The following is a 14,756-nucleotide window of genomic DNA, read 5'->3' as shown; positions in this document are numbered from 1 at the left end:
TGAAAATAAGGGCATTATCTGGAAGATGGAGAAGCAAGCGTAGAAATATTTGCGGAGTATTTCACAGCTCCACCCATAGCCGTTCTCCAGAATCACCAAGATAGGGAGCCTGTGAATCAAGTCTAACTAGACCACTGGAGCAGACATTAGGGTACCAGACACAAGTTCAAAACTGGTTTTGGTTTTTGGTTTTTGTTTGTTTGTTTGTTTGGGTTTCTTTTCTTTCTTTCTTGGTTTTTCGAGACAGGGTTTCTCTGTAACTTTGGAGCCTGTCCTGGAACTAGCTCTTGTAGACAAGGTTGGCCTCGAACTCACAGAGATCCATATGCCTCTGCCTCCCGAGTGCTGGGATTAAAGGCATGCGCCGTCAGCGCCCGGCTAAAATTGGGGGTTTTAATGAGTGGCAGAACACTTACCTGCCTATCCTGTGCGAAGCTCTAAATTGCATCCCCAGTGTTTAGAACCAGGGCTAGGGATGGAGGAGAATGGTGATGGAGGCCAGGAGATGGCTCAGCGAACAGACACACTTGCCACCAAGTTTGACCACATGAATTTAATCATTAATCACTAAGTCCCACAAAGTGGAAGGAAAGAACCAACTTCCTCACTATGAGACACAATTTGTGCGCACACATGCTCACATTCACAATACACACGCACACACACCAACAATAACAAAAGCAGTTGGAATTCTTTTTTTCTTTTCTTTTTCCAAGACAGGGTTTCTCAGTGTAACAGTCCTGAGTGTCCTGAAATTTGCTCTGTAGCCCAGGCTGGCCTTGAATACACAGAGATTCTCCTGCCTCCTGAGTGCTGGCATTAAAGGCCTGCTCAACCACACCCGCTACAATCTAAATATTTCAAAGAATTAATTGGTAGAAAGCATAGAAGTAACTATTAGACACTGTCCACAAACAGTGAAGAACCCTGTAACTAGAAATAGGTGCTAAAACCCACAAGGAGGACAGATACAGGTTGGAGCCCAGTGCATTGGTGGGTACCAGTGCTCCCAGCACTAGAGAAACAGACAGAACAGGAGGAGTTCAAGGACAGCCTGTGCTATGCAGTCAAGTCAAGTTGGGATACATACTACTCTGCCACAACAACCAAAAAAGTAAAAGTTACACACTGTTAATTGAAGCAGGTTTATACAGTAAATCTGAAGTCAACGTGGGTTACATAGTGAGTTCCGGTCAGCCTCCTCTACAGAATGAGGCTCTGCCTCAAAACAAAAGGATTAAGAGCTCTTGCAACTCTTGCCGAGCCCCAGAGGTCCAATACCCAGCACCCACATGGAGGCTCACAACCACAGGATCTAATGCCCTCTTCTGACTTCCCTCTAGCACCAAGCACAAATGTGGTACAAATACAAACATGAAGACAAAACACTTCTACACATAAAATTATTTTTAAAAAAAGAAAAACTCCAAATACATAAATAAAATAAAACGTAATAAATACAAAGAAAGTCAATGTATGTATATAGGACCCATCAGATAAACTCCGATAACTGGGCGGTGGTGGCACACGCCTTTAATACCAGCACTCAGGAGACAGAGGCAGGCAGATCTCTGTGAGTTCGAGGCCAGCCTGGTTTACAGAGTGAGTTCCAGGACAGCAAGGGATACACAGAGAAACCCTGTATGGAAAAACCAAAAAAAATGAAAGAAAAGAATACTAAAATCAGACAGACACCTGGACAGAAAGAAGGACACCAAAGCCTTCAGGATTACGTATGCCAGCAACTGCTCATCAGATTCCCAGGCTTAGGACATGTGAACAGCAGCATTGATTGTACCATGTTGCCTTTCCGTCCCACATGGAACCTTGTTTAATTATTTTTTAAGGGGCATAGGATGAGGAATCTTAAGCATTCATTTGGACAGAAGTAGCTAACAAACCCACCTCAAAATTCAAACATGATGGATGGAAAGGAGACAATCTATGGTGGCTGTGAAAGTCAACGCCATATAAATCAAATTAGCATTTGATAGTCTTGACTGTACTATGAGGAGAATACTCATTAAATCAGGTATATCAGAAACCATGCTCGGACTAGAGAAATGGCTTAGTGGTTAAGAACACTGCCTACTCCTTTGGAGGTCCTGAGTTCAATTCCCAGCAACCACATGGTGGCTCACAACCATCTGTAATGGGATCTGATGCCCTCTTCTGTCTGATGCCCTCTTCTGTCATGCCAGCATACATGTAAATAGAGCATTCATATCCATAAATAAATATTTTTTAAAAAGAAGCCATGCTCACACACCAGGCCAGTTTGCTGGGAAGGAAACCAGTGATGTCAGAGAGCAATCCCTAGCAAAGGCAAGCAAGCACTTCAACTACAGGACCAATCACACCACTCACATCCCAGCGACACTGACTGCAAAAGGCCATGACCAAATGCTTCCTAGGTTGCTAAATGAAATAAATTATTTATATACATATATTATAAAAAAAATAGCCAAGTAGTGGTGGTGGTGGTGGCACACACCTTTAATCCCAGCACTCAGAAGGTAGAGACAGGTGGATCTCTGTGAGTTTGAGGCCAACCTGGTCTACAGAGTGAGTTCCAGGATAGACTCCAAAACTACAGAGAAGCACTGCCTCAAAAATAAATAAATAAATAAATAAATAAATAAATAAATAAATAAATAAATATTACTTTTTTGGTATTTAATACCTGTAGTTCCGTTTTCTTTCTTTTTTTTTTCTTTTTGGTTTTTTTGAAACAAGGTTCTCTGTGTATACCAGGCTGGCCTTAAACTCAGAGATCCACCTGCTTCTGGAGTGAGTGCTGGAACTAAAAGTATACCACCACACATGACTTTTTTTTAGTTAAAATTTTCATATAAAGTATATTGAATATGTGATATATATATATATATATGCTGGTCAGTGGTAGCATACGCCTTTAGTCTCAGCCCTCAGGAAGCAGAGGAAGGCAGATCTCTGTGAGTTAGAGGCCAGCCTGATCTACAGAGTGAGTTCAGGACAGCTAGGGCTATTACACAGAGAAATCCTGTCTCGAAAGCCAAGTATATATGATTGTGTGTGTGTGTGTGAAGTAGACAAATAGAATGACAGAAAGGCAGAGCTCTCGCTCTCACTTTTAATCTCAACACTTGGGAAGCAGAAGAAGGCAGATCTCTTTGAGAGTGAGATCAATTTGGTCTAAATATAGTACAGGTCAGCTAAGGTTGCTTACTGAGACCTTGTCTCAAGGTTGGGGGGGGGTAGGAGGTTGGAGAGATGGCTTAGAGTTTAAGAGCATTTGTTGTTTTTGCAGAGAGCAAGGTTTGATCCCAGCACCCACATGGTACCAAACAGCCATCTATAGCTCCATAGCTCCAGGGGATCTGATGGCCTCTTCTGTCTTTCAGTCACCAAGCACACATGTGGTACCCATACACATAAAATAAAATTTTTTAAAAAATCTTTAATGTGCTGGGGGTGGTGGCGCACGCCTTTAATCCCAGCACTTGGGAGGCAGAGGCAGGCGGATCTCTGTGAGTTCAAGGCCAGTCTAGTCTACAAGGCTAGTTCCAGGACAGGCTCCAAAGCTACAAAGAAACTCTGTCTTGAAGAAAAAAAAATCTTTAATGCTAGCACTTGGGAGGCAGAGGAAGGCAGATCTCTTTGAGTGTGAAATCAGTCTGATCTAAATATAGTCCAGACTGTATATTATAAATTATAAATATGCATATAAATATGAATGAATAAATAAAATCAAAGCAGCCAGGTGTGTTGGCAGATTCCCAGCACTAGGGAGACAGAGGCAGGTGACTCTCTGTAAATTCAAGGCCAACATGCTGGACAAAGCAAATTCAAAAACAGTCATAGCTACAAAACAGAGGTCCTGTCTCAAAACAAAACAAAACAAAAAGGTACAGGGTGGTCAGGCGTGGTGGCACATACCTTTAATTCCAGCACTCAGAAGGCAGTGGCTGGCAGATTTCTCTGTGAGTTTGAGGTCACTCTGGTGTACAGAGTAAGTTCCAGGATAACCAGGGCTACAGAAAAACCCTGTCTCAAAACAAAACAAAACAAAACAAAAACACAAGAGAGAGAAAGAAAGCAAAAAAATTCACAGACGCTTGACTGTGACACAGCTGAGAGGTAAAAGCCTCAGGTCAGCAAGCACAACAAGTATTGCAGCCCACTCCAAAAGCCAAGGGGGAAAACGGTTTCATAAGGTTGTTCTCTGACCTCTGTGTGAACATTGTGGTACATACACACATACAACATCCATGCTACACATATACGTATATAGAGACATGTACATACATACGTGTGTCTTTAAAAATATCCACAGAGCCAGGCAGTGGTGGTTCGTGTCTTTAATCCCAATACTTGGAAGCAGAAGCAGGTGGATCTCTGTGAGTTCAAGGCCAACCTGGTTTACAAGAGCTAGCTCCAGCAAAAAAACAAAACAAAACTAAGCCGGGTGGTGGCCTTTAATCCCAGCACTCAGGAGGCAGAGGCGGGCGGTTCTCTGTGAGGGAGAGGCCCGAAACCAGAGCTAGTTCCACAACAGCTAGGACTGTTTCACAAGGAAACCCTATCTCAAAAAAACAAAAGAAAGAAGAAAAAAAAATCTGCAGAAAGAAGTTTGATCACTCTCTTAGTTAAGGTTTCTATTGCTGTGACAAAATACCATGATCAAAATTAACTTAAAGAGGAAAGTGTTTATTTCATTTTACAGCTTGTAGTCCATCAACCAAAGAAATCATGCCAGGAAATCAAGCCAGGTATGAATGCAGAGGCCTCAGAATTTCATAAGAAAAATCATGTCAATAGCAAAGGTTTAAAAAAAAGACTTTTTCACCATGTGGCAATAAGCCAAGGAAATTATAGGGAAATGCCCTACTTTTTCTTTATACAACCAAACATCACTGCCTGCAGAAAGTAACCCAAAGGTTACTCAAAGGAATGGAATCTGGCAGATGGATGTGTTCCATTTTGTAGAATTTAGAAAATTAAAATATATACACCATACCACTGATACTTATTCAAGTTTTCAATGGGCAACTGCTTTGAGTTTGCAAAAGGCTGATTTGATAATCACACATTTACTACAAGTTATGGCTGTCATGGGTATACCTGTACAAATAAAGACAGACAATGCTCCAGCACATGTCTCTAAGAAAAAGAAACAGTTTTGTGCTTTCTATAATATAAAGCATATCACAGGTATTCCACACAATCTTACATGGCAGACAGTTATAGAAAGATAAAATCAAACTCTAAAGGATATGGTAAATAAACAGAAAGGAATGATAAATACTCCCAGAAATAGATTGCGTAGTGCTTTATTATCTTTGAGTTTTTTAAATACTAGTGAGAGAAACAACAGCTGTAGAGAGACATTGGATAGTAGAAAAAACTATAGAATGAAATCAGCCAATATTCTTAAAAATGTACTGACCTCAGAATGGAAACCGGGACATATGTTACATTGGGGAAGGGAGTTTGCTTTTGTTTCCACGGGAGAAAAAAGCTATGGATACCATCAAAACTGATAAAGATTCAATTTGAACAAGAGACACCTCTTTTTTTTTTTTTTTTTTGGTTTTTCAAGACAGGGTTTCTCTGTGGTTGTGGAGCCTGTCCTGGAACTAGCTCTTGTAGACCAGGCTGGTCTCGAACTCACAGAGATCCACCTGCCTCTGCCTCCCAAATGCTGGGATTAAAGGCGTGCGCCACCACCGCCCGACAAGAGACACCTCTTAATCAGAAGAGATAATAGTTCACCAAACAGCATGGCCGTTTAATCTAAACTAACCTATAAAACTAAGAACTGCTTTTCATTTGATCAGATATAACTTGTCCAAAGAGAATCTCCCAAAAATTAGGGTTGGGGAAAGGTTTTGTTTCTGTCTTTTCAGGAGAATAAAGGTATCCAGCTAAGGGATCTGAAGACCACTGGACAAATGAGACATCTGAAGGAAAAGCACAAATTATCCAGAAAAAAATGTCCCAAGGAAAAGAGCAAATTGATCTATTGGTATGTCATTTCCAATAGGATAAAATTTCATAAATCTTCCCAATGTTTGTTTCTCCTGTTCTCTAGAGACATAATGCAAATGGTCTTTTTGTAGTCCCAGTCCAATTAAAGATTAAAGCTGGCCACAGAAGAGTGCTGTTCTGTATCCCCATGGCTTGCTCAGCTTTCTTTCTCTTCTTTTCTTATTTACTTTGCTTGTTTGTTTTGTTTTTCAAGACAGCATTTCTCTCTGCGCAGCCTTGGCTCTCCCTATCCTTGGAATTCTCTCTGTAGAACAGGCTGGCTTCTGACTCAGAAATCTGCCTGCCTCCTGAGTGCTGAGATTAAAGGCGTGCAGTTTTTTATATACCCCAGGACCACCTACCAACCTAGGAACAGAACCACCCACCTATGCTCTTTCTCTCATTCACTAATGTTACAAATGCCCCATGGGCTGGGTGTGGGGGTCCACACCTTTAATCCCAACACTCCCCAAGCAGAGGCAGACAACATTTCTGTGAGTTCAATGCCAGCCTGGTCTACAAAGTGAGTTCCAGGACAACCAGAGCTACATTATAGAAAGAACTGTCTGTTTCAAAAACGAAACAAGGTTTTCCTACAGGCCAGTCTGGTGGGGACAGTTTCTCAATTGAGGTTTCCTCTTCCCTAATGACCTCAGCCTCTGTAAAATTGGCATGAAAACTAGGCAGCACAACCACTCAATTCACCACTTGACGCAATGAAGCCATGGTTGCCTATCCACACTCTAAATAAGGAAACTAGAGAGAAAGCTAAATTAGAGTGCCTGAGTAGCGCGAGGAAACCCAGGGTTCTGTGTCCAGTGTTGGAGGAACCGGGTACAGGAACACACACTTGTAATGCCAGCAATCACAAACCTTGAATTTGTGGTTAATGTGGGCTACACATTAAATTCCAGACAATTCTCAGCTACATAGTGAGGTATGAGCTCCAAAGAAGAAACTTTAGGAGGTTGAGGCAGGAGGATCAGTAGTAGCTCAAGCTCATCCTCAACTGGAGGCCAACCTGGACCCTATCTAAAAACAAACAAAAAACCAGAAAGCAGTCATTAGCCCTTGGGGCAGGACAGTGGGGACAGAGGTAGGAGGATCACTCCCAAGTTCAAGTCATCTAGAGCTAAGGAGTTTGTAAGCAGTAGGTACCTTAGCCTGGGTTAGAGTGAGACCTTCGGAAGTTGGGGAGGGGTGGTGTGGTGGAGTTGGGTTCCTAGAACTAAAACTTAAAAATAAATGATAAAAAGAAGTGAGCCAGAAAAATTACTCCTTTTTTTTTTTTTTTTTTTTTTTTTGGTTTTTCGAGACAGGGTTTCTCTGTGGTTTTGGAGCCTGTCCTGGAACTAGCTCCTGTAGACCAGGCTGGTCTCGAACTCACAGAGATCCACCTGCCTCTGCCTCCCAAGTGCTGGGATTAAAGGCGTGCGCCACCACCGCCCGGCAAAAATTACTCCTTTTGTCACCACAATGTACTTGCTAAACTGAAGTCAAATGCACTCAGAGAATTTGGCACCAATCTTGCCTTCCCTGAGGGAACAGAATCTCAGAGACACATGGCACTACAGCTTGCGCACAGAACACTGCCTGACCATTAGATGTTAGAATGTGAAAAACAGCATCTTTTAACTTGCAATGAAATCCCTAAACAACAGGATTATCTGTTTATGTTTACTCAAGGAGATGCCCGGGGTATGTAGTGTCAGTGTGTAGAGGACAGTCAAGCTGGCAACTGCCTACACTAGGGCACACACTGGATGCAAGGGATTTAAAGACAGTGGTGGTGCATGCCTTTAATCCCAGAACTCAGGAGGAAGAGGCAGGCAGATGTGAGTTCAAGGCTAGCCTGGTCTACAGAGCTAGTTTCAGGACAGTTAGGGCTGTTACACAAAGAAACCCTGTCGAGAAGGGGCAGGCAGGCAAGGAGAGAGGCAGAGAAGCGCCATGGGCAGTCAGTACACCTACCAAAGGGTGCATGTCCTACATAAGTCAGTTAGGATTTACCATCCTCCATCAGTCCTCACAGAGGAGGCCGTAAATCTTTGTAGCCTGATGCCAGATCAGTGGCTTTGGGGCTTCAGTCAGACTGAAATGGGTACCACACCGAGGAGGTTTCCAGTTGGAAGGAACAGCTCCAAAGCTGGACGATGGTGACTATGAACTCACTAAAAACATTGCAAGGTTATCAGAAATAGTGGCACACACCTTGAATCCCAGGGCAGATCTCTGTGAATTCAAGACCATCCTGGTCTAAATAGCAAGTTACTGGATAGACAAAACTACACAGAGAGACCCAATCTAGAAGGGCAGCCAGGATTCTTAACCACTGGAGCTATCTCTCGAGCGCTGAGAGACCCAATCTAAAGCAAACAAAGAACAAGACAATGCAGGCAGGCACAGTGCCAACATTCGGGAGCAGGAGGAAAGAGGATCAGGAGTTCAAGGCTAGCCTCCCTAACATAGCCAGCTGCAAGCCAGCCTGGGATACATTAAATCCGGTTTCAAAAAGCTGGACAAAACCAGGCTGTGATGGCTCACACCTTTAATCCCAGCACTCTGGAGGCATTGGCTGGTGGATCTCTGTGAGTTTGAGGCCAGCCTGGTCTACAAAGTGAGTTCTAGGACAGAGGACAGCCTGAACTGGAACTGTAACATAGAGTAACCCTTAGAAAAGAAAAAAACAGCAGGGCGGTGGTGGCGCACGCCTTTAATCCCAGCACTTGGGAGGCAGAGGCAGGCGGATCTCTGTGAGTTCGAGACCAGCCTGGTCTACAAGAGCTAGTTCCAGGACAGGCTCCAAAACCACAGAGAAACCCTGTCTCGAAAAACCAAAAAAAAAAAAAAAAAAAAAAAAGAAAAAAACAAAACCAGAAACAGAGCAAACTTGATGTGGTGATGCACATCTTTAATCCTAACACTGGAAAGGCAGAGGCAGTCAGATCTCTGCAAGTTTGAGGCCGGCCTGTGTACCTGAGTCCTTGTTCTGGTGGAAATGCCATCCCAGCCCCGCCCCTCCCCCATCTTTCTCCCTAAACCCTGCTGCATCTCAGAAAGCCTGCCAAATGATGACTCCTCCCCCAGAGATGCTCAAGACCACTCCCACAGGGTACTTAAACTGTTCCCTAGAAAACAGACACGTGGTTTTCCAGTCTTTCTTTCCTGTCTCCTCTCAAGGAGACTGGAAAGTCATCTGGGAGTGTTCTATCCATTAAACCAGGGCTTTTTCTAAGGAGGTTTGATTTAGTCTAATTTGTATTGCTGCGACGGTGGAGAAGCTTATCAGAGTGCAGAAACGTTTTACTTGTCTTAAAAAAAAAAAAAGACAGTCATCTAAGTGATTAAAGACACCCTGTTGCTGAATTTCATGACCTGAATTGAGTCCCAGAATCCACACATAGTAGATAAAGAACCAACTCCTTAAAAATGTCCTCTGACCTTCACAGGTGCTTAGTTGCATGTATGGTCCATCACACACAAGCAAATAAATGTCGTTAAAAGTATATGTGTGTGTGTGTGTGCTCACATGCGTGCAAACATATATGTATATATACAAATGTTTCTTTTATATGTTAGTTTTTGCCACATGTATTTCTGTGCACCACTTGCATGTTAAACATCCAAGAACACCAGAAGAGGCCATTTCTCCAACCCTGGTGAAAAGTATTTTTATTTATTTATTATTTTATTTTTTGGTTTTTCAAGACAGGGTTTGAGTGAGCCACCATTGGCTAAAAAGTATTTTTAAATTTAAAAATATTCAAGACTGCCAGGCGGTGGTGGCGCACGCCTTTAATCCCAGCACTTGGGAGGCAGAGGCAGGCGGATCTCTGTGAGTTCGAGACTAGCCTGATCTACAAGAGCTAGTTCAAGGACAGGCTCCAAAACCACAGAGAAACTCTGTCTCGGAAAAACCAAAAAAAAAAAAAAAAAAAAAAATTCAAGACTGCCGGGCAGTGGTGGCACACGCCTTTAATCCCAGCACTCGGGAGGCAGAGGCAGGCGGATCTCTGTGAGTTCGAGACCAGCCTGGTCTACAGAGCTAGTTCCAGGACAGGCTCCAAAGCCATAGAGAAACCCTGTCTCGAAAAACCAAAAAAAATATTCAAGACTGCGGCTAGAGAGATGGCTCATCTTTTAAGAGCACTGTCTGCTCTTCTAGAGGATCCAGGTTCAATTTCCAGCAACCACATGGCAGCTCCTAACTGTCTGTAACTTCAGTTCCAGAAGATCTGACATCTTTATACCAAAGCAGGCAAAAAAATAATCGTAAAAAATATTCATGAAATCCCAGCACTCGGGAGGCAGAAGCAGGCGGCGGATCTCTGTGAGTTCGAGACCAACCTGGTCTACAAGAGCTAGTTCCAGGACAGGCTTCAAAACCACAGAGAAACCCTGTCTCGAAAAACCAAAAGAAAAAAAAAATTCATGACTAGGTCAGGCAGGGGTGGTGCTCACCTTTAATCCTATCTCTTGGGATGCAGAGGCAGCAGGATCTCTGAGTCTGAAGCCAACCGTAGTCTACAGAAAAAGTTCCTGGACAACCAGTGTTACTCAAAAAAATTCTGTCTTGCCGGGCAGTGGTGGCGCATGCCTTTAATCCCAGCACTTGGGAGGCAGAGGCAGGCGGATCTCTGTGAGTTCGAGACCAGCCTGGTCTACATGAGCTAGTTCCAGGACAGGCTCCAAAACCACAGAGAAACCCTGTCTTGAAAAAGAAAAAAAAATTCTGTCTTGAAAAACATTAAATAAACAAATAAATAAAGATTCATGACTGGGGATATGGCTCAGTAATAGAATGAATAATTGTCTAGCATGCATGAGGCCTTGGATTTAACACCTAGCACCACATAAACTAAGTTCCTTAGTTTCTGGAGAGATGGCTCAATGGGTAAGAATACTGTCTATTCTTCCAGAGGACCAGTGTTCTTTCCCAGCACCCACATGGTAGCTTGCTAGATCTGTAACTCCAGTTCCAGAAGACCCCAAGCTCTTTTACGGCCTCCAGAGGCCCCCAAGCATGCTTGTGGTGCACAGCTATACAAGCAGGCAAACACTCATAGATATGAAAAAATTTTAATTAAAAAGAAATTTTTTTTTTTTTTTTTTTTTTTTTTTTTTGGTTTTTCGAGACAGGGTTTCTCTGTGGTTTTGGAGCCTGTCCTGGAACTAGCTCTTGTAGACCAGGCTGGTCTCGAACTCACAGAGATCCACCTCGCCTGCCTCTGCCTCCCAAGTGCTGGGATTAAAGGCGTGCGCCACCACCGCCCGGCAAAAAGGAATTCTTGACAGGTATGTGGCCAAGCACTTGGGAGGCAGAGGCAGAATCTCTGAGTTTGAGGTCAGCCTGGTCTACAAAGTGAGTTTCAGGCCAGTTAGAGCTACACAGAGAAACCCTGTCTTGAAAGCTTAAAAAAAATTTCAAGTTTGGGGATTTGAGGAGCACATGGGAAGGTGACAGGTAATTCAAGGGTAGTTACCAAGACTTTATATTGTGTGACTACTGCCCAAAATCACCAGTCCAAAGTGATTTTAGATTAGTGAAAATCAGGGTAGAGCTGGGCAGTTTATGGCCGTGCACGACTTTAATCCCATCATTTGGGAGGCAGAGACAGGAGGATCTCTGTGAGCTTGAAGACAACCTGGTCTTCAGGGTGAGTTCCAGGATAGCTAGGCTACACAGAGAAACCCTGTCCAGAACCCCCCACACCCCCCCCCAAAAAAAAAAAAGAAAGAGAAAAAAAGAAAAAAGGAAAAGAAAAACAGTGCTGAGATTGGGGCTCAGGGGATACCTAAAAAAGACAAAACAGCAGGGGGTAAGGTCACATTCCTTGTTAACTTATGGATAACTTGAACTGAGCAAGTAAGCGGTGGGGTGGGGGACTCGCAAGGCAAGGACTTGCAGGAGGAAAAGTCAACCTTTGGATGCATGGTGCAAAGGCTTGACCAGTATCTACTGTGTGTGAAAATATCTTACCTCCGTCCAATCCCCAGATCCAGCTGTGAAATGGGAGCCTTGAGAGATAATTAAGGAAGGGCCCTTCCTTACATTATGGCCCTTGCCCAGGGCTACAGGAATGTTTTTACATATGAAAGCTCCTGTAAACCTCCCCCCCAAACACACACCCGCAGACCAGCACACATTCCTCATCTCCACCTCCCTTTGTTGGTCTTTAATCTTGGTCTAGGCGCTATTATTTTTCTGGTAAACCTTGGAGGCAAGGGCCACGACCTATTTCCAGCTTCTACGACTTCTGAAGCCATGTTTGGGTCTCCTGTGGTCTCCACACCTTAAACTGCAGTCCTAGAGGCTTTTCAGGGGGGTGCAAACTGTCCTCCCTCAACTCAGGAGCTCCCGTTTCCTCTCCTTTCTAAATTGCCCCTACTTGTTTGTACTTCCTTATCTTGCCTGGGTTTCCCCTGCCTCCATCCTGTCTTGTACCAGGAAGCAAATTCCATGGGGGGTACCGTTTAGTGTCTGTACCTGGGTGGAAAGGAAACAAAAAGAACAACGTGGGTGTCTGGATCATGGCGGATGGTCTAGTCCCTTAGGGTGGGGCTTTATTTGTGGAAGTAGCACCTGAGTTTTGGATTTTGCTACTGAATAGTTGCTATCACAGTGGGAGACACTAAATGAGGACCTGACTTGATGGAAAAGAGGAGGTTAGGATTCTATCTAGCGGGTCTACTAGTGTTCCAGGGCAAACTCCAAAGCTACAGAGAAACCCTAAAACAAAACAAAGCTGGGCGGTGGTGGCGCACGCCTTTAATTCCAGCACTCAGGAAGCAGAGGCAGGCAGATCTTTATGAGTTCGAGACCAGCCTGGTCTACAAGAGCTAGTTCCAGGACAGGCTCCAAAAATAAAAATAAAACAAAGAAAAACAAAACAAAGCAAAACAAAAGATGCTAATTAGCAGGAGCCCATCTAGCAACACCCCTAACTAGCATGGCCCAAAGAAGGAATAGCTATCTGTACACCTCCATCCCTTTTATTTTTTATTAATACTTTTTTTTTTTTTGGTTTTTTGAGACAGGGTTTCTCTGTGGCTTTGGAGCCTGTCCTGTAACTAGCTCCGTAGACCAGGCTGGTCTCGAACTCACAGAGATCCGCCTGCCTCTGCCTCCCGAGTGCTGGGATTAAAGGCGTGCGCCACCATCGCCCGGCTTATTAATACTTTTGAAGATCTGGTCTCTGTGACCTTGAAGTTTCTTCCCTTAAGTGACTGACCCATGCTGTCTGCTTCTTCCCTCCCTTCCAGGGCCTAGAATTTTAAAAATATTTGCAGGCCATGTAGTCTGATAAAGCTGTGTTCAGGGCCAGAGAGCTGGCTCAGCCTGTAAAGGCACTCACTAGCCGCCAGGCCTAAGGTCCTCTCACTTGGTGACATGGTGAAGAGAGAGAACTATCCCTAGTAAGCTGTCCTGCAGAACTGTACATATACACACACGTATACACAAAATATAAATGTAATTTAAGAAATTGTCTTCAAATATATGCATTATTCTTTTGTTGTTGTGTGAGATAGGGTCCGCTCAGTAGACCAGGCTGCCCTGGAACTAGCTCTTGTAGACCAGGCTGGCCTGGAACTCACAGAGATCCGCCTGCTTCTGCCTCCAGAGTGCTGGGATTAAAGGTGTGGGCCTTCTGGTTGCTGGAACTAAAGGTGTGCACCACCACTGCCCAAATACTTTTTTTTTTCAAAAATGCCTTCACAACTGTGATAAGGTCTTGAAAGAAACTCCACAAAAGTTTTCGTTCTTATTTTTTTTTTTTTTTAAGTTTTTCGAGGCAGGGTTTCTCTGTAGCTTTGGAGCCTGTCCTGGCACTAGCTCTTGTAGACCAGGCTGGCCTCGAAATCTCAGAGATCCGCCTGCCTCTGTCTCCAGAGTGCTGGGATTAAAGGCGTGGGCCACCACCGCCTGGCAACCACAAAAGTTTTCTTGAGGCTATTTATAGCTAGGTCCTCCTTTTTAACCCACCCTACATTTCCAGTCTCAACCCTGTCTGTCTGGTATTCAGGTCTCTTCCCTCAGGGCTGAAACCTTTGTGCTGTGGGTTGTTCTTGTTTTGTTCTCTGTAGCTTTGGAGCCTGTTCTGGAACTAGCTCTTGTATATTATGCTGGCCTCAAACTCATAGAGATCCACCTGCCTCTGCCTCCCTAAGTGCTGGGATGATGATGATGATGATTTTTGGTTTTTCGAGACAGGGTTTTGGAGCCTGTCCAAAGCTCTTGTAGACCAGGCTGGCCTCGAACTCACAGAACTCTCTCTCTCTCTCTCTCTCTCTCTCTCTCTCTCTCTCTCTCTCTCTCCCTCCCTCCCTCTCTCTCTCTCCCTCCCTCTCCCTCCCTCCCTCCCTCCCCCCCTCCCTCCCTCAGTACTGGAATTAAAGGAATCCCTGGCTGGGTTGTTTTTATTTGTTTTGAAGTTCCGCCATTGTCTTTTAAATTTATTTATTTTTGAGGCAGAGTCTCACTACTTAGTCCTTGCTGGCCTGGAACTTGCTGTGTAGAGCAGGTATCAACTCCAATTCATAGTGATCAGATGCCTCTCCTGGTTTCTCGCTGGGCTGGAGAGCCCAATTTAGCCTCATCTCCAGCCCTCAGATGATTCTGTTTTTTATGGTTGCTGTAACAAGTGATCAGAAACTGAGTAACTGTAACTAAAAGTAACATTCTTGAAGCTTACATTGGCAGGCAGGCAGGGGCTGTGCCCGAGGTGCTAAGGTGCTAGTCGGGTGGC

Source organism: Chionomys nivalis, chromosome 2 (genome assembly GCF_950005125.1).
Source record: "Chionomys nivalis chromosome 2, mChiNiv1.1, whole genome shotgun sequence".
Classification (NCBI taxonomy): domain Eukaryota; kingdom Metazoa; phylum Chordata; class Mammalia; order Rodentia; family Cricetidae; genus Chionomys; species Chionomys nivalis.
The sequence above is the reverse complement of the archived record's forward strand: the minus strand, read 5'-3'. Positions refer to the sequence as shown.